We start from the raw sequence: 25,004 nt of genomic DNA on the forward strand, positions 1-25,004 counted from the left end.
TTAAAAAACACCTCACTTTGAGCTAAAATCTGCCTCTCTTGGCATCTACCAAATGGTCTTACTTTGCCTTCTGGAGCGGCACAAGAAAAATCTGATTCTCCTTCCACAAATTAGTACTTGAAATACCTTTTATTTATTTTTCCTTCGGAATAAAGACCTTGTTTTCTGTTAGGTTTGATCGAGCAATTAAATCCATACCCCTTCCCCGGGAACTGGCTTTTCAGGCCATTTCACTATGAACATTCCCTTTGCTGAGACCACATTCCATTATCTCCCCTCTGGGTATGCACAAAGAATTCTCCGCCCAGAAAAAGCCCTCCAAAAGTCCTCTAAAAGCCAGCTGGAGCCATCCAGGGTCAGCCACCTGGTGTGCGGATGATGGAATAAATTCTTAATTCCTCACCATTCTGGCCTCATGCATTCCTCCTCCGAAAACCTAACAGTCTCTTCAAGTATTTTTCATAGACACGGTTTTGAGTCCCCTCACCATCCTCACTGCCTTCCAGCAGGGTGACTCAGTTTGTGACTCCTACAGTGGGAACAACATCCTCCAGGCATTGTCTGATGAGCTTGGAGTGCTATCACACTCCCCTCTTATGAATATTGCATATTTGGTTAAGCTATGATAAATTTTGACTTTCTAATATGATAGTCAAACTCATTCCTAAATGCATTATGTTCATATCTGTTAAATTTTAGCTCTTTTGGCCTGGCCGGTAGCTCAATTGGTTAGAGTGTCATCCCAATATGCCAAGGTTGTAGGTTTGATCCCCTGTCAGAGTACATACAAGAATCAACCAATTAATGCATAAATAAGTGGAACAACAAATTGATGTCTCTCTCAAAATCAATTTAAAAAATAATTTTTTTTTATCTCTCTTATTTTGCCTCATTATTTTAGCCTTCTTAATCTGTTTGGATTCCTGGACTGCCATCCCATATATTATAATTCCTTCTAATTTCATGTCATTTCCAAGTCTGATGGACAGGCTGTCAAAATCATTCAAAGAGAAAAGATCTTGGTAATCTACCTGCAAAATATACCAGTTCAATTGGCACTTTAGGGTAGTGTTACCATCAATTATTTACTATTTCCTGCCTTTATGAATTTTATTCAAAATTACCCCTCCAGTGGGGTTTTTTGAGGAACTTCAAATATTCTCATCTGAAATAAACAAAAGAAAAGTAAATTAAGTGATTTATTAGTTAAAAATTAAGCACTTTATTAATTAAAGAGTGGCTGTTATGGTGAAAAGAAAGTTAATGAACATTGGGAAGAGAAGATATTTATAATCTACTCTTCAAGCTAGGGTGAGGGTTAGTAAAAATACACTGATAGCACAAGCTTCCTCTGAACACTTAGTTTAAAACTCTTATTCCGCCAGTATTTGCCCAAACTATGAAAAAGAGGAAAGCATACTCACCCTAGTTTTTCTTCTTTATCTATAATATGAAGGAACTAATCAACCCATAAATAAGGTTAAGGCAGGAAGAAGGAATGAGAGAGAGATACCATGAGTCCAATTATAAGCAAACTCAGTGGATAACCTCTGAATAGTTGAACATTGACTTACATTGGGAGGGGACAATATACTAGTATATACTGAAAAGATAATGGGCTTTAGAACTGAAATAATTGAGATATGATCTCTGATTCTGCTACTTGAGTTAACTTGTTTGGAGTCTCATTTTTCTTACCAATAAGAATAGATTCCACAATGCCTACACACCAAGTTTGTGTGCACTAAATATGGCATGAGTGAAGGTACATGAAATCTTAGCACAAGGCATTGTTCGTGGTGGACACTTGACAGTGGGAGCTCCTTTAGTCGCCAGGATCAGGCATCCTTTATGCGTTAGAAGCAGTCTTGTCTTCTAGAGAAGGGCCCGGAGATTCTCTAGGACTTCTCAGCAAGACTAAACTTGAAAAAGAACAAAGAATAATGTAGAACTTATGGCTGACTTTACTTATCTGCTTATATAAAAAACCTGGGCCTAACATCACGTACAGAAGCGCGACCAAGCGAAAGGAAGTCAGTCCTGCAAGGGTTGTCTTGGAAATGGCTGTGCCCTCCCCCAGCTGTTTCCTGGAGGGCGAGGTTTCAGGCAGGAACCCACCCTCAGGGCAAGGTTTCAGGCAGGAACCTGCCCTCGGAGCAGAGCGTGTAAGTACTGAGTCCGGCCTTCAAACCAGACCCTGACAGTAGGGAGAAGGCAGCCCCATTCCTCACAGAATCTGCTGTTGGATAGCTTGCTATCAGTGGCCTGCCTGCCAGGAACCCCATTCACCTGCACCCCGGACCCTGACAGGAGGGAGGAGGGAGCAGGGAGCCCCAGTCTTCACGGAATCCACAGGTGGCCAGCTTGCTGTCAGGGTCCTGCCAGCTAGGAATCCTATTCACCTGCATATCTGTATAAAGTTTTAATACATTATATTAGAGGTCGTGGTGGTATAGTTTTACCCACAGCGTCTATAGGAATTGCTGCAAATTTACTTCTCGGTGGAAGCACCTTTCATTCCCAATATAAATTACCGATTCCATTAAATGAAACTTCAATTTCTAGACTCAATATAAAGAGTGAAGTTGCTAAAACTACTAAAAAGGCCCAACTTCTCATTATTGATGAATGCACCATGGCATCCAGTCATGCTATAAACGCCATAGACAGATTACTAAGAGAAATTTGAATGTTGTATTTGGTGGGAAAGTTCTCCTTCTTGGAGGAGATTTTCGACAATGTCTCAGTATTGTACCGTATGCTCTGTGATCAGCCATAGTACAAACGAGTTTAAAGTACTGCAATGTTTGGGGATGTTTCAGAAAGTTGTCTCTTACAACAAATATGAGATCAGAAGATTCTGCTTATAGTGGATGGTTAGTAAAACTTGGAGATGGCAAACTTGATAGCAGTTTTCATTTAAGAATGGATATTATTGAAATCCCCTGTGAAATGATTTGTGATGGATCTATTATTGAAGTTACCTTTGGAAATACTATATCTATAGATAATATTAAAAATATATCTAAATGTGCAATTCTTTGTCCAAAAAATGAGCATGTTCAAAAATTAAATGAAGAAATTTTGGATATACTCGATGGAGATTTTCACACATATTTGAATGATGATTCTATTGATTCCACAGATGATGCTGAAAAGGAAAATTTTTTCCCATCGAATTTCTTAATAGTATTACTCCTTCGGGAATGCCGTGTCACAAATTAAAATTGAAAGTTGGTGCAATCATCATGCTATTGAGAAATCTGAATAATAAATGGGGTCTTTGTAATGGTACCAGATTTATTATCAAAAGATTATGACCTAACATTATCGAAGCTGAAGTATTAACAGGATCTGCAGAGGGAGAGGTTGTTCTGATTCCAAGAATTAATTTTTCCCCATCTGACACTGGCCTCCCATTTAAATTGATTCGATGACGGTTTCCTGTGATGCCAGAATTTGTGATGACTACTAATAAATCACATGGTCAGTTATATGTTGCTTTCTCTCGAGTTTGAAGAGCATGTGATGTTACAGTTAAAGTTCTAAATACTTCATCACAAGGGAAATTAGTCAAGCATTCTGAAAGTGTTTTCACTCTTAATGTGGTGTACAGGGAGATATTAGAATAAGTTTAATCACTTTATCAATCATTGTTTGCATCACTGTTGTTTTTATATCATTTTTTTTGTTTTCATATCATGTTTTTGATGTTTTTATATCATGCCTCTGTTGTTGTTATATCCTTTTGTTACTGTTTATTTATTAATAAATTTATATATTATTTTCATATACATTTTACTAATTTCCTTTCATCTCTCACACTTCTATTATAGAGAAAGAGCAAATAGCAATATTAAAATATCTCTGCCAATTGATTCCCTTTTAATGTGCACGAATTTCGTGCACCAGGCTACTAGTTTAGTTATAATTGCTCTAGGTTAGTATACTAAAACATAGAATTAAGAAAATCCTCTTCCTCATGTACATATCTTACCTAGAAATCTTACTCTAATCCTCTTCTCCCATTATGCACTCTAACCAGACGCCAACCCTGGCCTCCAAGAGAGATTATTTCACTATTATCTCCAAGTAACTGTAAGGGGTCTGACCAGCGCCTCCCCCAAAGCATCGCTGCTGCAAGAACATTTCATTAGAGTTCTAGTGGAGGGAAGAGAGGTGGTTGGGAACAGGTCTGTCTGTCCCCTTGCCCAGTTGGGTTCTGTGGGTGCCAGGTATTAACTAACATCCTGCTGAACAACCCTCTGTGGGGCCACAAGTCACCGAGAGCCATTTCAGTGTAAGTGTGGGAAACACCACTGACCTGCATTTAGGGGGCAAAACACCACTGACCTTTATTGAGGGGCAAACTTTTAAAAGCATCTATTTTGTCAATGACAAATAGAGAATGTTCAGTCATCTGTTTGGCAAATTGCTGAAGTATTTTGTCCACTGGGTGGCACTGTTGCACTTGAAAAATAAACACGGTCTTGCACTTTATATAAGAAGGTTAAATTCTTTAGTCTTGGAATGGCATATTTCTTTCTTTTCCTCCAACAGAAGACATCATTAGATGTCTAATCTCAAGATAAACTCCTTCAAAGGACAGAAGGGATCTGTGTACAGAATTCAGGACTTGGCCAGAAGATCTGGAAGCATCCAAAGCCTGCTGAGGAGTGAGACCTTTCAAAGCCCAGTCTTGCAGAGAAATCTTCGTTGTTCTGTTAGCCTGTTCATTTGGGGGCAAGAGGTCCTTTTGACAAGTTCTTGAACTCTTTATGGTCTGTATCCTGTTTCCTACCCAAAACCAGCTTTTTTCTGGGGATGGAAGGTAGTCAGAACACCTCTCCAATATTTCCCTCTTCCACATTCCAACCCCTTTTGTGACCCAAGTCCTCAAAACATAAAGTATAATCATTATTTTAATTTAAAAATTATATCACTAAACATTACTCTATTCAAGGAATTGCAACAGTAAGTCGGAATTTTTTCTTTGTTTCTCTTTCCTTGTTGTTTTTATTAACAAAATAAAAACAAAAATCCCATCAGTATATTGCTTTTGAGTCCTTGAATGTTTCCCTATCCCTGAAGTTATATTGAAATAGAACAGATGGAAGCACAGTAGGATATGACACATATGCTACACAGACACAGAGAGAGCAGAGTCAAAGGCTATTAGTACTTTCCAAACAAATGAGAGAGGGAGGGAGGGAGGGAGGAAGGGAGGGAGGAAGGATAGAAGGAAGGAAGGAAAGAAGGAAGGAAGGAAGGAAGGAAGGAAGGAAGGAAGGAAGGAAGGAAGGAAGGAAGGAAAGAAGGAAACAGTGACAATTCTTTTTTGTTGTTGTTAATCCTCACCAGAGGATATTTTTCCATTGATTTTTAGAGAGAGTGGAAGGGAGATGTAGAGACACAGAGAGAGAAACATCCATGTGAGAGAGACGCATTGATTGGTTGCCTCCCGCACACCCGGATCAGGGCCTGGGATCAAGCCTGTAACCAACGTGCATGTCCTTCACCAGAATCACACCTGGGACCCTTCAATCCACAGGCCAACACTCTATCCATGGAGCCAAACCGGCTATGGGAGTAGTGACAATTCTTTTTATTTTTTTTATTATTATTTTTTTAATTTTTTTTTTTTATTATTAGTTAAGGTATTACAAATGTGTCCTCATCCCCCCCATTAACCCCCAACCTCCCCCCACCCCCGCCCCGCACATTCATGCTCCCATCCCCCTGTTGTCCATGTCCATTGGTTTGGCTTATATACATGTATACAAGTCCTTCGGTTGATCTCTTCCCCTTACCCCCGCCCTCCCCTACTTTCCTTCTGGGGATTGATAGCCTGATCGCTGTTTCTCAGTCTTTGGGTCTGTCCCTTTTCATCAGTCTATGTTGTTCTCTATAATCCACAAATGAGTGAGATCATGTGATATTTATCTTTCTCTGACTGGCTTATTTCACTTAGCATAATGCTCTCCAGGTCCATCCATGCTGCTGCAAAAGGCAAGAGTTCCTTTTTTTTTTTTTTTTTTTACCGCAGCATAGTATTCCATTGTGTATATGTACCACAGTTTTCTAATCCACTCATCTGCTGATGGGCACTTAGGCTGTTTCCAAATCTTAGCTATGGTGAATTGAGCTGCTATGAACATAGGGGTGCATATATCCTTTCTGATTGGCGTTTTTGGTTTCTTGGGATATATTCCTAGTAGTGGGATCACTGGGCCAAGTGACAATTCTTGATATGTGCTAACACCATGTGGCTCATTAAACTGTTTTGAGGAGAAAGTTAAGCTCTTGGACAAGAAGCCACTTTCTCTATGTCACTTTAATAGTCTTTTAGGTTAAGGACTCCACTAGCTCCCATGTGAGGTTTCAGTGTAAATGAAGAAAAACGGGAGAGCAACTTTAGAACTTCTATCAACATTACTTTCCAGTTGCAGAAGACTGAGGAAATAAGAAAAAGTTTAGAGAGGTTCTCCATAACTGCTCTTTCATTTGCCAATTTCTTTCTACCCTAAGAGTGATTAAAATTAATGTACAGTAGGACCTTGACTTACGAGTGTCCCGACTAACGAGTTTTTCAAGATACGAGCCATCTCCCGGCCGATTTTTTGCTTTGAGTTGTGAGCTAAAATTCGGGTTATGAGCCAGCTTCAGATACCCCACTGCTAGTTGGCGCAGCGAACATCTCAGTGAACGCCACAACATCAGCCCAGCATCACGTGTCTCACTCATTCACTATTGATTTGACATACGAGTAATTTGAGTTATGAGCTCCGTCACGGAACGAAATAAACTCGTAAGTCAAGGCCGCACTGTATTAAGTTAGAATTTTCAAATATGTTTTTAATGTTTTCAGAAAAGAAAGGAGAGGGAGACAGAGATAGAAACATGAATGCTGAGAGAGAGGAAACACTGATCAGCTGCCTCCTGCATACCCGCTATTTGGGATCAAGCCAGCAACCCAGGCATGTGCCCTGACTGGGAATCGAACCGTGACCTCCTGTTTTATGGGTCAGCGCTTAACCACTGAGCCACATCGGCTGGGCTAAGTTGGCATTATTGAAATAAGTTTTGTTTTTACTAGTTCTATAATTTTTACATAGTTTTAATTAAATAATATAACTTAAAGTCAGTATTCTTAGATGAGTACTCTAAAGCACTATACCTGAATACTTTACAGTCAGACTTGAGCTAAGTCTCAGCTTTATCTCTGACTAGCTGTGTTATCTTAGACACATTATTTAACACAGCTTCAAAAAATACATGAAGCAAAAGCTGACAGAAGAATTATAAAGAGATACAGATAAATCTATTAAGATAGTTGAAAATTTCAACCCACATCCCACAGTAACAAATAAAATAAGAGGACAAAAAATGATTGTCTAGATCTAGAAGATTTATACAACATCATTGATCAACTTGACCTATTCATCATATATAGAGCCCCATCCCCAAACTACTGCAGAATACAGATTCTCTCAAGTACATAGAACATTTACAAAAAAAAGAGACTAGATGCAGGGCCATAAAGCAAGTATTCACAAATTGTAAAGTATTGACTTTGTAATTCAAAATGGTTTTTTGACTACAATGAAATTAAACCAACAATAACAGAAAGATGATTTTAAAATTCCTAAGTTTTTGGAAATTGAGCAAAGTACTTAAAAAATCACAGATGAAAGAATAAAACAATGGAAATCTTAACATATTTTGAATTGAATATAACAAAAATATAATAAAATTTGTGGGTTACAGCTAAAATAGTGCCTAAAGAGAAAATAGCTTCAAGTCAAGTGGAATGTTAAAATAAAAAAAGGTTGGAAGTCAATTATTCAAGTCTCCATATCACTATCCTATTCAGAAAACAGCAAATTGAACCCAAAAATGTAAAATAAAAATAAAAAAGTTAAGAGCAAAAGTCAATGAATTGGAAAATGGACACAAAATTGAAAAAATTAACAAAACCAAATGTTGATTCTTTGTAAAGATAAATAAAATTGATAAATTCCTAGCAAGTCCAATAACTAAAATGAGAAAAGCAAAAATTATCAATAGCAAAAAGCGGGTATTGCTATAAATCACATTGTCACGTTTTATAGACATGAAAACGAAATAAAACATTAGGAATAATTGCATGTCAATAAAATGTGACATTAGATCAAAATAACAAATTAAAAACTAAAACTGACACAAAAAGAATTCAAAATATGAGCAGGCTTAAATATGTAAGAAAAAACAAAACTCAAATTTGAACGCTCTTCCCACCCTGCACGGAGAGAAGAAAGTAAGTGAAGGCACTGTTGAGATAGCTGTTTAGACAGGCAGGCAGGCAAAGTCAGACAGGTCTGATAACAGGCATGAGATTTCAGTCTTTTGAACTTTGGGGTTATCTTTCATAGTAAGAATGCAGCAGAATAACCCAAATCCTGGGAGAAGAGAGCAAAGCCAGGCTAGCAGCTAAGCTAACACTTGAGCTACTGAATTAGAGTTCCTTCAATTCCTCGTAACAAAGGATGAGATTGGGCCCTGGTCCTGGTGTGGGACTAGGTTTTTCTATTGGGAGTAAATTAGCTCTACCCATATGATGAAGTTAACATCAAATGGGAAGAACCCACACTTTATGGTACGTTTAGGGAGTTTCCAGCTCTACAAACAACCTTTTATATTTCCTTTTTGACAATTTCAGCAGACAGGCAATGAGGTCTAGGAGCTTCATGCATCTCGGTGAACGTAATGAATGTCCCCCTCACGGAGGCAGGATCCTTGTGAAAGGCTTTTACCCTTGTGTACTTTTCAGTCTGTATCCAGATTGTAAACTATTTGTTTAAGAAGTCGCACTACTTTTGATGATCATTCATTTCAGACCCATTCTTTCTTTCTGCCCTTGGATTTGACAGTTCCAGACTACTTTTGTTTCCTAGGCCTTGGTTCCTGATTATTTCCACACCCATAAAATACAGGTCATCACCCCTAACCCTACTTCTCTTCTAACTGCCTCTCACAAAATCCTAACCCAGCCCAAAGCTGCAAACCCAGTTTTTTATCTAAGAAGGGATTTGGGGAATTTTAATTCTGCTTAACTTTTCCTTTTTAAAAGAGTTTCTGCATCTTGCTAAGTCATTTTACTATCTTCCCAGGTCTGGGTCTATAGTAAGTTATTTTTTGTTTTCCTCCTAAAACTATTGAATAGCAGATTATGTAATGAAAAGAACACTGTACTCTGGGTTGTCTTTCTCTTTTCCTTCACAAGTATGTGTATGACACAAAACTTTTTGGATCTCAGTTTTATAATCAGTCACTTAGAAAAAAATAATATCTAATTCACACAGATGTTAACTTTTAAATTGTGTGTTTCCTATTCTCTGAGTGGAGGGAATCTGGCTAAGGTGCTTTTTGGGTGATCGTTGTAGAACAAGCATGTCAAACTCGCGGCCCACAACAAGTATTTTTACAGCCCAGCCAATGTAACAGTATGTAAGAAATGTTTTAATAAAAATTTCATAACTTAATTTTTACAATATCCTGTTATACATCATTATTAATAATGAACTACAACAAAAACGTTCACTAATGACTGATTACTATAATCATGTTGCATTCATTTTCCTTACATGCCTTACACGCAGACGCACCATTTCTCTCCACTAATACTAGAAGCGAATATTTTAGCAGGCAATTGCGATGTCATTAGTCTTGGACAGACGTGTTTGGTGTGCGCAGCAGGAAATATTTCGCTTTTGGAGAACTAGAAAAATAGGTTTATTTGTGTTACACTTATAATTTGTGTGGTCATTCAGTGTCTGGTAAGTTAATGTTCAAGAAAAATATTAATTTTTTTAAAAATGTTTTATTATTTTATGTTAAATCATTTATTTTAACTCAAAATATTTTATTTTAACTCATTTATTTTAACTCGAAATATTACTCATTTATTTCAGCCCTTTGTATTCAGCATGTCTCTATCAAAATAAACCTACCTTTCTATGAAAATTGAAGCTTTTGATTTTTTGTGGCCCACATAAACTTAAACCTTGTTTATTTGGCCCATGTTAGCCTGAGTTTGATATGCTTGTTGTAGAAAGTAGTATAGCAGAGTAGCTAAGAACAAAGAGAGCTGCACTGCCCAATACAGTGGCCACAATCCACATGGGAATGTTGAGCACTTGGAATGAAGCTACAGTTGGATACAACTGAAGTACAATTGGGATATCATTTAAATTGGAATCAGTGTAATAAGCCAGTGCAATTTATCATGTTAACAGATTAAGAAACAAAAATTGTATGATAATCCCTCAATATCTACACTAATAAAAGAGAAACATGGTAATTGGCGTACGACCGCTACCCTTTTCATTGGCTAATCATCGAGATATGCAAATTAACTGTCAGCCAAGATGGCGGCTGGCAGCCAGGCAGCTTGAAACTAACATGAGGCTTGGTTGCCTCAGTGATGGAGGAAACCAACGTTCCCCGCCTGCGGCTGCAGGCCTCTGAGCGGGCAGTTTAAGAAACACTGTAACAAATACCGCCAGACTTCAGCCAGCAGATTCGCAACATTGTAAGCAAAGGCCAGAAACCTACTTTCAGCCAAGGCCTAAGAGCAGGAGCCAAGCCTCAAGCTAAAGCTGGAGCCCAGAATAAAAAAAAAAAAAAGAAAAAAAGAAAAAAAGGAGCAGTTGGGAGCTTCAGTCACCCACAGCCTGAAAACAGCCCTCAGCCCCTCACCCAGGCTGGCCAGGCACCCCAGTGGGGACCCCCACCCTGATCCAGGACACCCTTCAGGGCAAACCAGCCGGCACCCAACCGTGCACCAGGCCTCTATCCTATATAGTAAAAGGGTAATATGCCTCCCAGCACCGGGATCAGCGGAGCCATGAGGCCTCCCGGCACCGGGATCAGCGTGACAGGGGGCAGCGCCCAAACCCCCTGATCGCCCTGCGGCTCTGTGGGTGACAGGGGGCGGGGCCACAACCACCCTATCCGCCCTGCTCTGTTCGTGACAGGGGAAGGCGCCCCAACCCCCTGATCAGCCCTGCTCTGTGCCTGATAGGGGTGAGCTCCCCCCCCCCCCCCACGGGCCCTGCTCTGTGTGTGACAGGGTAGAGCCATAACCTCCCCAACGGCCCTGCCCTGAGTGTGAGAGTGGTGGCACCCCAACCCCCTGATGGGCCCTGCTCTGTGTGTGACGGGGGCAGCGCCCCAACCCCCGATGGGCCCTGCTGTGTGCGTGACAGGGGGTGGCGCCTCAACCTCCCCATCAACCCTGCCTTGAGTGTGACAGGGGACGGTGCCCCAACCCCCCAATTGGCCCTACCCTGAGCGTGACTGAGGGTGGCATCACAACCTCCCAATCTCCCTGCTCTGTGCATGACAGGGGGCGGCGCCCCAACTCCCCAATCAGCCCTGCTCTGAGTCCGACCAGGGGCTGCACCTAGGGATTAGGCCTGCCCTCTGCCACCCAGGAGCAGGCCTAAACCAGCAGGTCGTTATCTCCCGAGGGGTCCCAGACTGCGAGAGGGCACAGGCTGGGCTGAGGGACCCCCTCTCCCCCCCGAGTGCACAAATTTTTGTGCACCAGGCCTCTAGTCTACACTAATAAAAGAGAAACATGAAAATTGTGTCACTCCGCTACGCCCACCAGCCAATTAGAGCAACTATGCAAATTAACCCAACAAAGATGGAGGTTAATTTGCATACGCAGGCATGGAGTGAAATTGAAGGCTCTAGCCAGAGTGAAGACGACTGAAGACTGAAGAGGCGGAGAAGCCAAGCCTCGCTGTGGCCGGACCAAAGGCCTGAGTCCCGGGTGCCAGAGGAAAACTGGTGCCAGCAGCCAGGGGAAGGAAGGTCTATTGTGCAAATCTTCGTGCAACGGGCTTCTAGGGTAAAAAATAATAAAATAAAAATCCAACCATAACCGGTTTGGCTGAGTGGATAGAGTGTCGGCCTGTGGACTGAAAGGTCCCAGGTTCGATTCCGGTCAAGGGCATGTACCTTGGTTGCGAGCACATCCCCAGTGGGAAGTGTGCAGGAGGCAGATGATCGATGTTTCTCTCTCATCAATATTTCTAACTCTCTATCCCTCTCCCTTCCTCTCTGTAAAAAATCAATAAAATATATATTTTTTAAAAAATCCAGCATCCATTTCAGATTAAAACGGAACGCTCAGAAATTAGGAATAAAATAAAAATTTCTTAACCAGATAAAGAGCACCTACATAAAATATACAGCTAATATACTTACTGGTGAATGGTTGAATGTTTTTTCCCAAGTACAGGAACAAGGCAAGGGTATCTACTATCACCAATTTTTTTCAACATTGGGTTCTAGGCAGTGCAATAAAGCAAGCAAAAAACGAAATCCAAAAAATTACAATCAATATTCTTTTAAAAAATATATATTTCTTTATTGATTTCAGAGAAGAAGGAAGAGGGAGAGAGAGATAGAAACATCAATGATGAGAGAGAATCATTGATCAGCTGCCTCCTGCATGCCCCCTACTGGGGATTGAGCCCGCAACCCAGGTATGTGCCCTTGGCCGGAATCGAACCTGGGACCCTTCAGTCCGCAGGCCGACACTCTATCCACTGAGCCAAACCGGCTAGGGCTCAAATCAATATTCTTTATGATTTTCTCCAGCATATCTTGAAGTATTTGTCTATTTTCATTAACTTTTTTCTTAAAACACATACTTCCCATCGACTTCTGGAAGTAGAGAATGTTAGAATATAATACTCATTTTTAAAAAGAATCTTAATGACGAAGTCATTTAAATACTATACATTATTTTAAAATTAACTAGAAAATAGATTTTTTTGAGAAAATTTCAATATTTAAGAAACCAAATTTTCATGGCAACCATGTTCATATTTTTTATTAGTTTATTCTTGTACCTCACAATGAATATCATTATTTTGATTTGTAATAGCGTGTCAACAGCAAAAAGATTTATGGATAAATGTTCCAAATAAGCAAAATGGGTTAAAAAAAATAAAGCTACCATTATGATTTTCAAATTAATCAGGTATCCAGAACATAAGTATCACAGAAAGAAAGTTAAATGCAATAAATAAATTCACCAAGTTTATTTTACAGTGTTTAACTATAGTCATAGAGAAAAATGGCCAGAAGAAAAGTCATAATAAGTTAGAGCTTAGCAACTTACTTAAAATATACCAAAAATACTATTGGTTAGTAATAACGCATACATAGACTTCTAATTGAACAAAAGGAAAGGGGCTGCCCAGAAAAAATACAGGGAGTAAAACCCATTGCTGTTGGAATTCGAAGTGTTTAAAATAAATAGAATTCTTACTAGCACTCCAGAGATAATACTCTAATGCTAATTCCCACCCCACCCCCACAATCAGGGAGAAGAAAAAATAATACAAGAAGTAAGCTCAGGCATTTCACATGTAGATTTAAAAAATTAAAAACCTGCCGAAACCGGTTTGGCTCAGTGGATAGAGCGTCGGCCTGCGGACTGAAAGGTCCCAGGTTCGATTCCAGTCAAGGGCATGTACCTGGGTTGCGGGCATATCCCCAGTGGGAGATGTACAGGAGGCAGCTGATCGATGTTTCTCTCTCATCGATGTTTCTGACTCTCTATCTCTCTCTCTTCCTCTCTGTAAAAAATCAATAAAATATATTAAAAAATAAATAAATAAATAAAATAAAAAATTAAAAACCCAAGTTAAATTCTTGTTCTTTTTTTCCTAGCTCAAATACAGTTCCCGCTACCACAAATTATGCAGTTCAGTTTCCCACATTTGGGGAAATCACAGGGGTGAGCACATCCGGAATGCAATGGCTAGGCCTCGTCTGGGGAAAACCACCTTCGTGACCATGGCGACTCCCCTGCCAGGTAAGTATGATGAAGTTCTAAGATATGACATGGCATGAAATAGTGATGAGTCGTCAAGTGTACTGTTTCATTCAGGTAAAAGTGAACAAGTAAGTTCAGGCAATGCAGATAGTGTGAAAACAAAAGGTAAATGGTGTTTTATGGTTTTGTTCCATTTGTGAAAATTCATTGAACTGTGTAGTTATGACACGATCTATATTTTTTCTGTATCTATATTCTTCTTCAAGAAAAATTGTTTCTGAATTAATCATATATACTATCTGTTCTTTCATTAATATTAAAATGCTTATTAAATATCCACCTGTATGCTCTGCCAAATACTAAAGGAGGTAGGAGACACGTAGTCCCGGTCTTCCTGTACTTTTCTTTCTCAGATGGATAATGTATGTGAAGACAGACACGTAACAGACTAAGACCCCCAATGAGCTGACCACTGATTGACACAAGTGCTCCCTGTCTTTGCATATCATAAAACCACAGCTGGTTCTAGCACCTTTTCCTTATATCATCTGCTTATCCTTTGTCCTTGAATCATTGTCCATGTATCATTTAGTAGTAGTATCTGTCTGGATTCATAGTTCCCTTTCCAAATCCATCAAATGAACACTAGCTTATAAATCTTATACACTGCACTTTGTACCCTTTCTTATTTCTTTAAGCCAATGTTTCTAAAACTTCAGTCTTTCACATATTGTCTTCATAACTTTTGCAATATCATCATCATACCAACTGTTTTAAAAATAAATTTAGGTTGACCCATATTCTTTTTTTATTGTGATACCTACTTAACTTAGTCCTAAGCATTAATATCCATGGAATTATAGATTTGTTTTTTTTGAAAAGGTGTGTCTGCGTGTTCTCAACTGAAGTAATCATGTGAACCCTGGTGGTATGCTAACTGCACTTGAATATCCACTGTGTTAATTGAGTTAGCTTTCCTATCACCTAGTAAGAATGATAAACGTACCAACATAGATTCCTGCCCTGCAGAACATAAGCTGCTAAGCTGCTTTATCTTCTGTCTCAGAGGTATCCTTATTTTTTGTAATCCCTTATAAGTGGACACATTCCAAGATATTTATAACGAAGAGTATTTAAGGAAGTCTTCTGAATTTCTTAATTTAACCTGCTCATGTTTCAGATTAGACTGCAGCCGTGGGCAAACTACGGCCCGTGGGCAAACTACAGCCCGCGGGCCGGATCCGGCCCGTTTGAAATGAATAAAACTAAAAACAAAAAAGACCGTACCCTTTTATGTAATGATGTTTACTTTGAATTTATATTAGTTCACACAAACACTCCATCCATGCTTTTGTTCCTGCCCTCCGGTCCAGTTTAAGAACCCATTGTGGCCCTCGAGTCAAAAAGTTTGCCCACCCCTGGATTAGAATATCTCTTTTAGCAAATTTATCCCTGGGGTTTTTTTTGTTTAAAGTTTTTCAGATTGGTTTAGTAATTGAACTTAACTTTGATAATAGTGATGCAAGTACATTACGGTCTCTTCATTTTTATCATGCGGAAAATTGTGTCAAACATAGCATTTGTGGAGTTTAAATAATAAGTAAAGGAAAGAATTGGACCTGGAGAATAAATAAGGTTTATTTAACAATTGTCTACTGGGTACTTTAGTAGTAGTCTGCCTTTTTTCTAGGTGCTGAACATGCATCAATAAAAATAAAAAGAAATAGCCCTAGCTGGTTTGGCTCAGTGGCTAGAGCATCAGTCTGTGGACTCAAGGGTCCCCCCGGATTTGATTCCGGTCAAGGGCACATGCCATGGTCTCTGAAACCTACATGTATATCTTCATGTCTTCAGGTTAGGCATTGGTTTCTTGATATGACCCCAGAACACAGCAACAAAAAGAAAATATCTAAATTGGACTTTATAAAAATGAAAAACTTTTGTGCTTTAAAGAAAATTATCCAGAAAACGAAAAGATAATATATAGAATTAGAGAGAAAATATTTGCAAATACCTATTAAATAAGGGACTTGTATTCAGAATGATTAAAGAACTCTTACAATTCAACAATAAAAACACAAGCAACTCATTTTTAAAATGAGTACAGTATCTGAATAGAAATTCTCCAAAGATATGCAAATGCCAATAAACATTTAAAAGATGTTCAATATGCAAATTGAAACCACAATGAGATACCACTTCATACACTCGAATAACCTAAGTGAAAAAGACAGACAACTACAAGTGTTGATGAAAATACAGAGAAATTGGAGCCCTCATACATTGCTGGTGGGATGGTAAAATGGTGCTGTCTCTTTGGGAAACAATTTGGCAGTTCCTCAAAATGATTTAAACATATAGTTACCATATAACCTACATTTCAAGACTTATACTAGTGCCTGGGTGGTGTGGCTCAGTGGTTGAGCATCAACCCATGAACCAGGAGGTCACTGTTCAATTCCTGGTCAGGGCCTATGCCTGAGTCATGGGCTCGATCCCCAGTGAAGGGCATGCAGGAGGTAGCTGATCAATGATTCTCTCTCAACACTGATGTTTCTATCTCTCACTCCCTCTCCCTTCCTCTCTGAAATCAATAAAAATATATCTTTTAAAAAAAGACTAGGCTAATGAAAGATCTTGTACAATGACCTATCATGAACATTATTTTCCTCATTTATAAAGTAAAAATGGCACCTTTTTGTTGATAATTTATCTCTTCAAATTCAAACAATAACAGTAAAACCCAATTATTTGGCTTTCCAAAGATATCTATAAGAAAATGAAAAGTCAAATCACAGACTGAGAGAAAATATTTGTAAGATAGTACATAAATCTGATAATGGACTGTATAAAGAACTCTGACCACAGTATAAACAATCCAATTTAAAATGGACAAAATATTTGCACAGACACTTCACAAAAGTAGATAACACACATATGTGTGTGGATATACATATGTACATATTTAAAAAGTCTAATCAGCAAGTGAAAAATGCTCAACATCACTAATCATCAAGGAAATGTATATATATATGTATATATATATATATATATATATATATATATATACATTTGTTGTTGTTGCTGTTGTTAATCCTCACCCTGTGGATATTTTTTTCCCATTGATATCTTTAGAGAGAGTGGAAGGGAGGGGAAGAGACAGAGAAGCATCAGGCTTGATCCCCAGGAGACAAGTGCAGGAGGCAGCCGAGTGATGTTGGCATTTCTCTCTCACCGATGTTTCCTATCTCTCTCTCCCTCTCCCTTCTCTCTCTATAAAAAAATCAGTAAAGTCCAGCTGACTTGGCTCAGTGGTTGAGCGTAGATCTATGAACCAGAAGGTTGCGGTTCAATTCCCGGTCAGGGCATATGCCTAGGTTGCAGGCTTGATCCTGGTGTGGGGTGGGCAGGAGGCAGAGTTCAATGATTCTCTCGCATTGATGTTTCTCTCTCTCTCTTTCTCCCTTCCTCTCTGAAATCAATAAAGGGATCAATATATTTTTTAAAAATCAGTAAAAACATTTACAAAAAACAACAGAGATTGATGAGGGCTGAGTGAGAAAGGTGAAGGGATTAAGTACAAATTGATAGTTACAAAATAGTCAAGGGAATGTAAAAGTATAGCTTAAGGAATTTAATCAGTAATCTGTCTATATATATATATAAAAGCCTAAGTGACCAAATGACCGAATGACCAAACGACTGGTCGCTATGACATGCACTGACCACCAGGGGGAAGATGCTCAATGCAGGAGCTGCCCCCTGGTGGTCAGTGTGCTCCCACAGAGGGAGTGCCACTCAGCTGACTGAGGGGCACCAGATGCAGGGCTCAGAGCTGGCAAGTGCCGGTGGAGCAGCACGAGCTTCTCCTGATCGGGACTGACTGGGTGTGTGCCCACTGCAGGCGCATTGGGGCCGGGATGAACAGGAGGGCAGGCAGGAGCGGCAGGCGGCGTTGGACTGTCGGTTTTGGCCTGATCCCTGCAGGCCACACCGAGGGACCCCACCGGTGCATGAATCCGTGCACTGGGCCTCTAGTATTGTAATAACGATGTATGATGTCAGGTGAGTACTAGACTTAACTCATGTCGTAAGTTATATAAATGTCTAACCACTATGCTGTACACCTGAAACTAATATAATATTTAATGTCAAGTGTAATTGAAAAAATTTTTTAGAAGGATTGATGATACCAAGTATAGTAATTGGAAATCTTGTACATTGCTTGTGAAGTGTAAAATGGTTCAGTCACTTGAGAAACAATATAAGAACTTTAAAAAAACTTAAGCATATATCTATTCAATGTCCCAACAATTGTATTTCTAGGTATTTACCCAAGAAGAATGAAAACATATGTCCACTGAAGGACTTGTACAGAATAAAGGTTGGTGTAAAAGTAGGTTTACAGTTGTTTGTATGGAAAATAATTAATAGATAAATACATCATAAATAATAAATACAATAATTAATACATAATAATACAAGAATAAACTGTGTTTTGCGTACTCACAACTGCAAACCTACTTTTGCCTACCCCTGTATTTATAGCAGATGTATATATAAGAACCCCAAATGGAAACAACCCAATTGACAATCATCAAATGTGATATTTTCATACAATGAAAAATTAATTTGCAATAAAAATAAGTAAACTGATCCATTTAAAACCAAATAAATCTCAAAAACATTATATTGAGGGAAAGAGCCAACACAAAAGAATACACGCTGTATGATTTTATTTTTATGAATTCTTGAACAGATAAAACTCATCTGTGCTGATAGAAAACAAAGGGTACGGGAAAATTTTCTGGGATTATGTAAATATTATATATATATGTATAGATATACATATACATATATCTATCTATCTATCTATCTATCTATCTATCTATCTATCTATCTATCTATCCTATCATCTATCATCTATCTATTTTTTTAAATCCTCACCTGAGGATATTTTTCCATTGGTTTTTAGAGAGAGTGGAAGAGAGAGGGAAAGACAGGGAGAAATATCAATGTGAGAGAAACACATTGATTGGTTTGCTTCCTGCATGAGCCCTGACCAGGGCCAGGGCCAGGGAGGAGCCTGAAATCAAGGTACATGCCCTTGACTAGAATCAGACCCAGGACCCTTCGGTCCACAGACCCATGCTCTATCTACTGAGCCAAGCTGGCTAGGGCTAAATGTTTTGTATTTTGAATGTGGAAGTGGTAGCTCAGTTATATATGTTCATTAAAATTCCTTGAACTGTATATTTAAAGTCTGTGCATTTTTTTCTAAGTGAAGTATTCCTCAATAAAATTTATTTTTTAAAAATGATACTAGAAATGTACATGTGAGTTATTTTTCTACATATACATTTTTTAACTTGTCATATACATGTACATTTTGTACATATCCAAGATATACATGGTGTATACCTGGAAGTGGAAATCTTATAGTTTGCAAATTTTTAGTTTTACAAGAGATGTGAGATTAAGCTTCAGAATGGTTTTACCAACCTACACTTGTACTGGCAATGTATAAGAGGATAACATTTTTATCCAGTAAATTGGAAAAATCTAGAAATCAGAAATTCAAAGTGCTGTGAGGATGTGGATCAATGTTTCAATCAAATGGAAACAACCCAATTGACAATCATCAAATGTGATATTTTCATACAATGAAAAATTAATTTGCAATAAAAATTAATAAAAAATCCTCACAGCACTTTGAATTTCTGATTTCTAGATTTTTCCAATTTACTGGATAAAAATGTTACCTTATTATGGCTTTAATTTAAAATTTTCTCATTAATAACAAGGTGAAACATTTTCCCCCACTTATTGACAATTTCGATTTTCTCTTCTCTAAAATTGCAGTTCAACTATTCTGTTCATTTTTCTTTTTCTTTTCTTTTCTTTTCTTTTAATCTTTATTGTTCAGATTATTACAGTTGTTCCTCTTTTTCCCCCCATAGCTCCCCTCCACCCGGTTCCCACCCCACCCTCCACCCTCACCCCTCCCCATCACTGTCCTCATCCATAGGTGCACAATTTTTGTTCAGTCTCTTCCCCCATCCCCCACAACCCTTTCCCCCCAAAGAATAGGCAGTCCACTCCCTTTCTATGCCCCTGATTCTATTATAATCACCAGTTTATTCTGTTCATCAGATTATTTATTCACTTGATTTTTAGATTCACTTGTTGATAGATGTGTATTGGTTGTTCATAATTTGTATCTGTACCTTTCTCTTCTTCTTCCTCTTCTTAAAGGATACCTTTCAGCATTTCATATAGTCCTGGTTTGGTGGTGATGAACTCCTATAGCTTTTTCTTATCTGTGAAGCTCTTTATCTGACCTTCAGTTCTGAATGATAGCTTTGCTGGATAAAGTAATCTTGGTTGTAGGTTCTTGGTATATATTACTTTGAATATTTCTTGCCACTCCCTTCTGGCCTGCAAAGTTTCTGTTGAGAAATCAGCTGACATTCGTATGGGTACTCCCTTGTAGGTAACTGAGTTTCTTTCTCTTGCTGCTTTTAAGATTCTCTCTTTGTCTTTTGCCCTTGGCATTTTAATTATGATGTGTCTTGGTGTGGTCCTCTTTGGATTCCCTTTGTTTGGGGTTCTCTGTGCTTCCTGGACTTGTAAGTCTATTTCTTTCACCAGGTAGGGGAATTTTTCTGTCATTATTTCTTCAAATAGGTTTTTAATATCTTGCTCTCTCTCTTCTTCTGGCACCCCTATAATTCGGATGTTGGTGCGCTTGAAGCTGTCCCAGAGGCTCCTTACACTATCTTCGTATTTTTGGATACTTTTTTCATTTTGCTTTTCTGGTTGGGTGTTTTTTGCTTCTTCGTATTTCAAATCTTTGACTTGATTCTTGCGATCCTCTAGTCTGCTGTTGGGAGTCTGTATAATATTCTTTATTTCAGTCAGTGTATGCTTAATGTCTCGTTGGTCCTTTATCACAACCTCGAGGGTCTCATTGGATTTCTTGAGAGTCTCATTAAGTTTATTGGTGGTTTCTAGAAAATTCTTGAAAAACCTTAAAAGTGTGGTTTTGAAGTCTATATCCAGTAGTTTGCTTTCCTCCATTTCTGTCATTTGTGTCCTGTTTCTTTGTCTCCGCAATTTTTTATGCTTCACTGTGTCGATAGAGTGGCTTTGTGTGCTAGGTGTCCTATAGGGCCCAGTGGCTCAGCCTCCCCAATTACCTGAGGTAGACACTCTTGGTGCACCCCCTTGTGGGCTTTGTGCACAGTCTTGTTGTAGTTAAGCCTTGATTGTTGTAGGTAACAATGGGAGGGATTGACCTCCAGACCAATTGGCTGTGAGGATCAGCTGTGTCTGCAGTGGGAGAACTTCTGTGCTGGAGACACCCCTCTGGGGCAAGACTTGCTTCCATGGGGCTTTGGTGCTCACTGAGTCTGCCCCCTGAGTGTGTCCTTTATGGATCCGAGGAGCTGCAATCTGGATGGCCCCACTCTGACCACCGGGCACACTGGCTCCTGGATCTCTAAGGAGGTGCTAATTTAGCCTCTGCCTGAGGCTATCCAGCAGGAGCCAGCTTTGACCCAATGCAAGTTGCCCTGGGGCCTTGGGCAGCTTCAGTTTGTTAGATAATTATCAGATTGCAAAGGGCCAGGCCTTTCATATGCAAAAGCCTCTGTGCAAGTCTTGGGTGGGGCGGGGTCCCAGGGGATCAACAGGGCAGAGCAGTTATGGCTGCTCTCAGTCCTGCCCTCAGAGGCCCTGCTGCTCAGTGTCCCGGCAATCACTGCAAGCACCTCTGAGAGAAAGCTGCCCTCGAGTTCCGACCGATGCCAGATAGTCCAGTTTCTCCCATATGAGTCTGGGTCCCCAGAGACTCGCCCGGAACTGGAGCTCAGAGCTTGAGACTCCCTCCCGATTGAAAAAGACAACTGTGTCCTCAGCCGCCAGCCCTCTCCGCATGCACCTCTGTACTTCTGTATTTTACTTCTGCACCACAGCTCCCCTGATTCTCGGTATGCTTTTCTCTTTCCTTCTGGTTGAAGAAGTTCCACTCAGCCAGCCTTCCTGTGGTTCTGGATGATGTCCGTTCCGTCTTTTAGTTGTATTTTTGAAGTGGTTGTGTGAGGCAGCAATCTCTATTGTTTACCTATGCCGCCATCTTGGTTTCTCCTCATTTTTCTATCTTTTCTCACTGATACTGTAGAAGTTCCACATATTCTGGGTTCTAGATTACATGTGTTGAAAATATCTTCTTTCTGTGACTTGTCTTTTCGCTCTTTTTTTTCTTTTTCTTTATTGATTAAGGTATTACATATGTGTTCTTATCCCCCCATTGCCCCTCCCACCCCCCACTCATGCCCACACCTCCCTGTTGTCTGTGTCCATTGGTTAGTCTTATATGTATGCATACAAGTCGTTTGGTTGATCTCTCCCTCTTACCCCCACCCTCCTCTACCTTCCCTCTGAGGTTTGATGGTCTGATCGATGCTTCTCTGTCTCTGGATCTGTTTTTGTTCATCAGTTTATGTTTTTCATTATCTTCCACAAATGAGTGAGATCATGTGATATTTCTCTTTCTCTGACTGGCTTATTTCGCTTATCATAATGCTCTCCATTTCTATCCATGCTGTTGCAATTGGTAAGAATTCCTTCTTTTTTACCGAAGCGTAGTATTCCATTGTGTAGATGTACCACCGTTTTTAATCCACTCATCTGCTGATGGGCACTTAGGCTGTTTCCAAATCTTAGCTATGCTGAATTGTGCTGCTATGAACATAGGGGTGCATATATCCTTTCTGATTGGTGTTTCTAGTTTCTTAGGATATATTCCTAGAAGTGGGATTACTGGGTCAAATGGGAGTTCCATTTTTAGTTTTTTGAGGAAACTCCATACTGTTCTCCACAGTGGCTGCACCAGTCTGCATTCCCTCCAACAGTGCAAAAGGCTTCCTTTTTCTCTGCATCCTCACCAGCACTTGTTGTGTGTTGATTTGTTGATGATAGCCAATCTGACAGGTGTGAGATGGTACTGATTGTTATTTTGACTTGCATTCTTTTCACTCTTTTAATGGTGCCTTTTGAAAATATATTTTTAAAAAGATTTCTAATTAATTTTTAGAGAGAGAGGAAGGGAGAGGGAGAGAGAGAAACATTGATTGGTTGCCTCCTGAACATGCACACACCCTGATTGGGGATCAAGCATGCAACCCGGGCATGTGCCCTTGGGGGAATCAAACCAGAAACTTTCCAGTGCACAGGAGGAAGCTCAACCAACTGACCCACACTGGCCAGGGCTGATGGTGTCTTTTGATGAACTGAAGTTCTTAATTTAAATGTGTTCCCCCCACCCCCCCACTTTATGGTGAATGCTTTTCGTGTCTTTCTTCTTTAAGAAATCATTCCAGCACCACTACTCCCTTAAGCATTAAGCACTCAGCACAATGAGGTTCTGATCAAACGATCTTGGAAGCAGAGTCTTGGGTCTGTTGATCACAGAGAAAGTTTTGGTCAAAGCAGAGATAACATCTAGGCCTCAGTTGTATTTCAGCTTCAGGCCCAAAAGAGCAGTAAGACCAGGCAGGGTGACAGCGGGACCAGCCTTGATGACTAATGACCCCTGCCCTGGCCCAGGCAATCAGTGGAGACCATGACCCTGAAAGGACACACCTGGCAAAGCTGATGAATATTCTATTGAGATCCTCCCCTGGGACCTCCCCTAAGATCCTCCCTTAAGATCTGCCCCTATAGCCCTAACCAGTTTGGCTCAGTGGATAGAGTGTCAGCCTGTGGATTGAATGTCCGGGTTCAATTCTGGTCAAAGGCACATGCCCGGGTTGTGGGCTCAATCCCCAGTAGGGGGCGTGCAGGAGGCAGTCAATCAATGATTCTCTCTCATCATTGATGTTTCTATCTCTCTTTCCCTCTCCCTTCCTCTCTGAAATATATATATACATTAAAAGGCCAGTGGCTGTAACGCCGTAATGCTGTAACGACCAAATGACCGGTCACCAGGAGGTGCATGGAGCACCTCTCGGTTCCTTCCCCTGGCCTGTGAGCTGCTTGCGCAGCATGACAGGGCTCATGGCTCGTGTGGCGCGGAGGGGCTTGTGCGGGGTTCACGTGGCGCAGAGGGGCTCACGGCTCGCATGGCGCAGTGGCTCGCGGCGGTGAGCTGCTCGCACACGGTAGGTCTGGGTCTCACACGATTTTGCGTGCTGTGCTTCTAGTGTGTGTGTGTGTATCCTATATAATAAAGAGGCAATATGCAAATTAACCCTCACGCCATAACGCCATCACAAGGTAGTGGCGCACACAGGGGGGCAGGGCCGCCTGCTCCATGCGCCTACTGTTGCAGTTCCCACGGCCCCGAGAGGGGGCGGGAGGCCCAGTGGCCGCTCCGCGCACCTGCTGCCAGAGTTCCCTCAGCCCCGCCGGGGGGTGGGTCCTGGCTGCTGCTCCGCACAGCTTCCACCGGGGTGACCAGGGCCATCAGATCAGCAGGGGAGGGCAGTTGGGGGCGATCAGGCTGGCAGGGGAGGGCAGTTGGGGGCAACCAGGCTGGCAAGGGAAGGCAGTTGGGGGCGATTGGGCTGGCACGGGAGCAGTTAGGCATCAATCAGGCTAGCAGGAAAGCAGTTAAGAGGTGATCAGTCTGGCAGGCAGAAGCGGTTAGGGGTAATCAAGCAGGCAGGCAGGCGAGCGGTTAGGACCAGTAGTCCTGGATTGTGAGAGGGATGTCCGACTGCTGGTTTAGGCCCGATCCCACAGGGACATCCCCCGAGGGGTTCCAGATTGGAGAGGGTGCAGGTTGGGCTGAGGGAACACCCTCCCACCCCCAGTGCATAAATTTCATGCACTGGGCCTCTAGTATGTTGTATGTGTGTGTGTATATATATATATATATATTTTTTTTCTCTCCTCTCTCTTTTTTTTTAAAGATCCGTCCCTTTAGAGAGGAATGAAGACCTAGTCTCTCTCTCTCTCTTTCTCTCTCTCCCCACCACCACTAGTTTTATCCCATTGGGTATACTGGTATGCTTTGCCCTAAGATTTCAATCTTCTCCTGTGTAAATGAGGTGAGCTACAGAATTTTTAAGACTCCAATACTTTAATTCACCATTTTAGAAAAAGTGCTTTTGAAAATAATTGCAATAATGACTATCATTTGTTGAGTCCTTATTGTCCACCA

General features: G+C 40.4%; 1 non-coding gene across 1 annotated transcript; it reads right to left on the bottom strand.

The window, feature by feature from the left end:
- Positions 1-13,726: 13,726 nt before the first annotated feature.
- Positions 13,727-13,884, bottom strand: LOC118662093. Its single transcript, XR_004969590.1, has one exon. It is a non-coding gene; the product is annotated as a U1 spliceosomal RNA (small nuclear RNA).
- Between the last annotated feature and the right edge of the window lie 11,120 nt (positions 13,885-25,004).

The sequence above is a fragment of the Myotis myotis genome, unplaced genomic scaffold (assembly GCF_014108235.1).
Source record: "Myotis myotis isolate mMyoMyo1 unplaced genomic scaffold, mMyoMyo1.p scaffold_m19_p_1, whole genome shotgun sequence".
In the NCBI taxonomy this organism is placed as follows: domain Eukaryota; kingdom Metazoa; phylum Chordata; class Mammalia; order Chiroptera; family Vespertilionidae; genus Myotis; species Myotis myotis.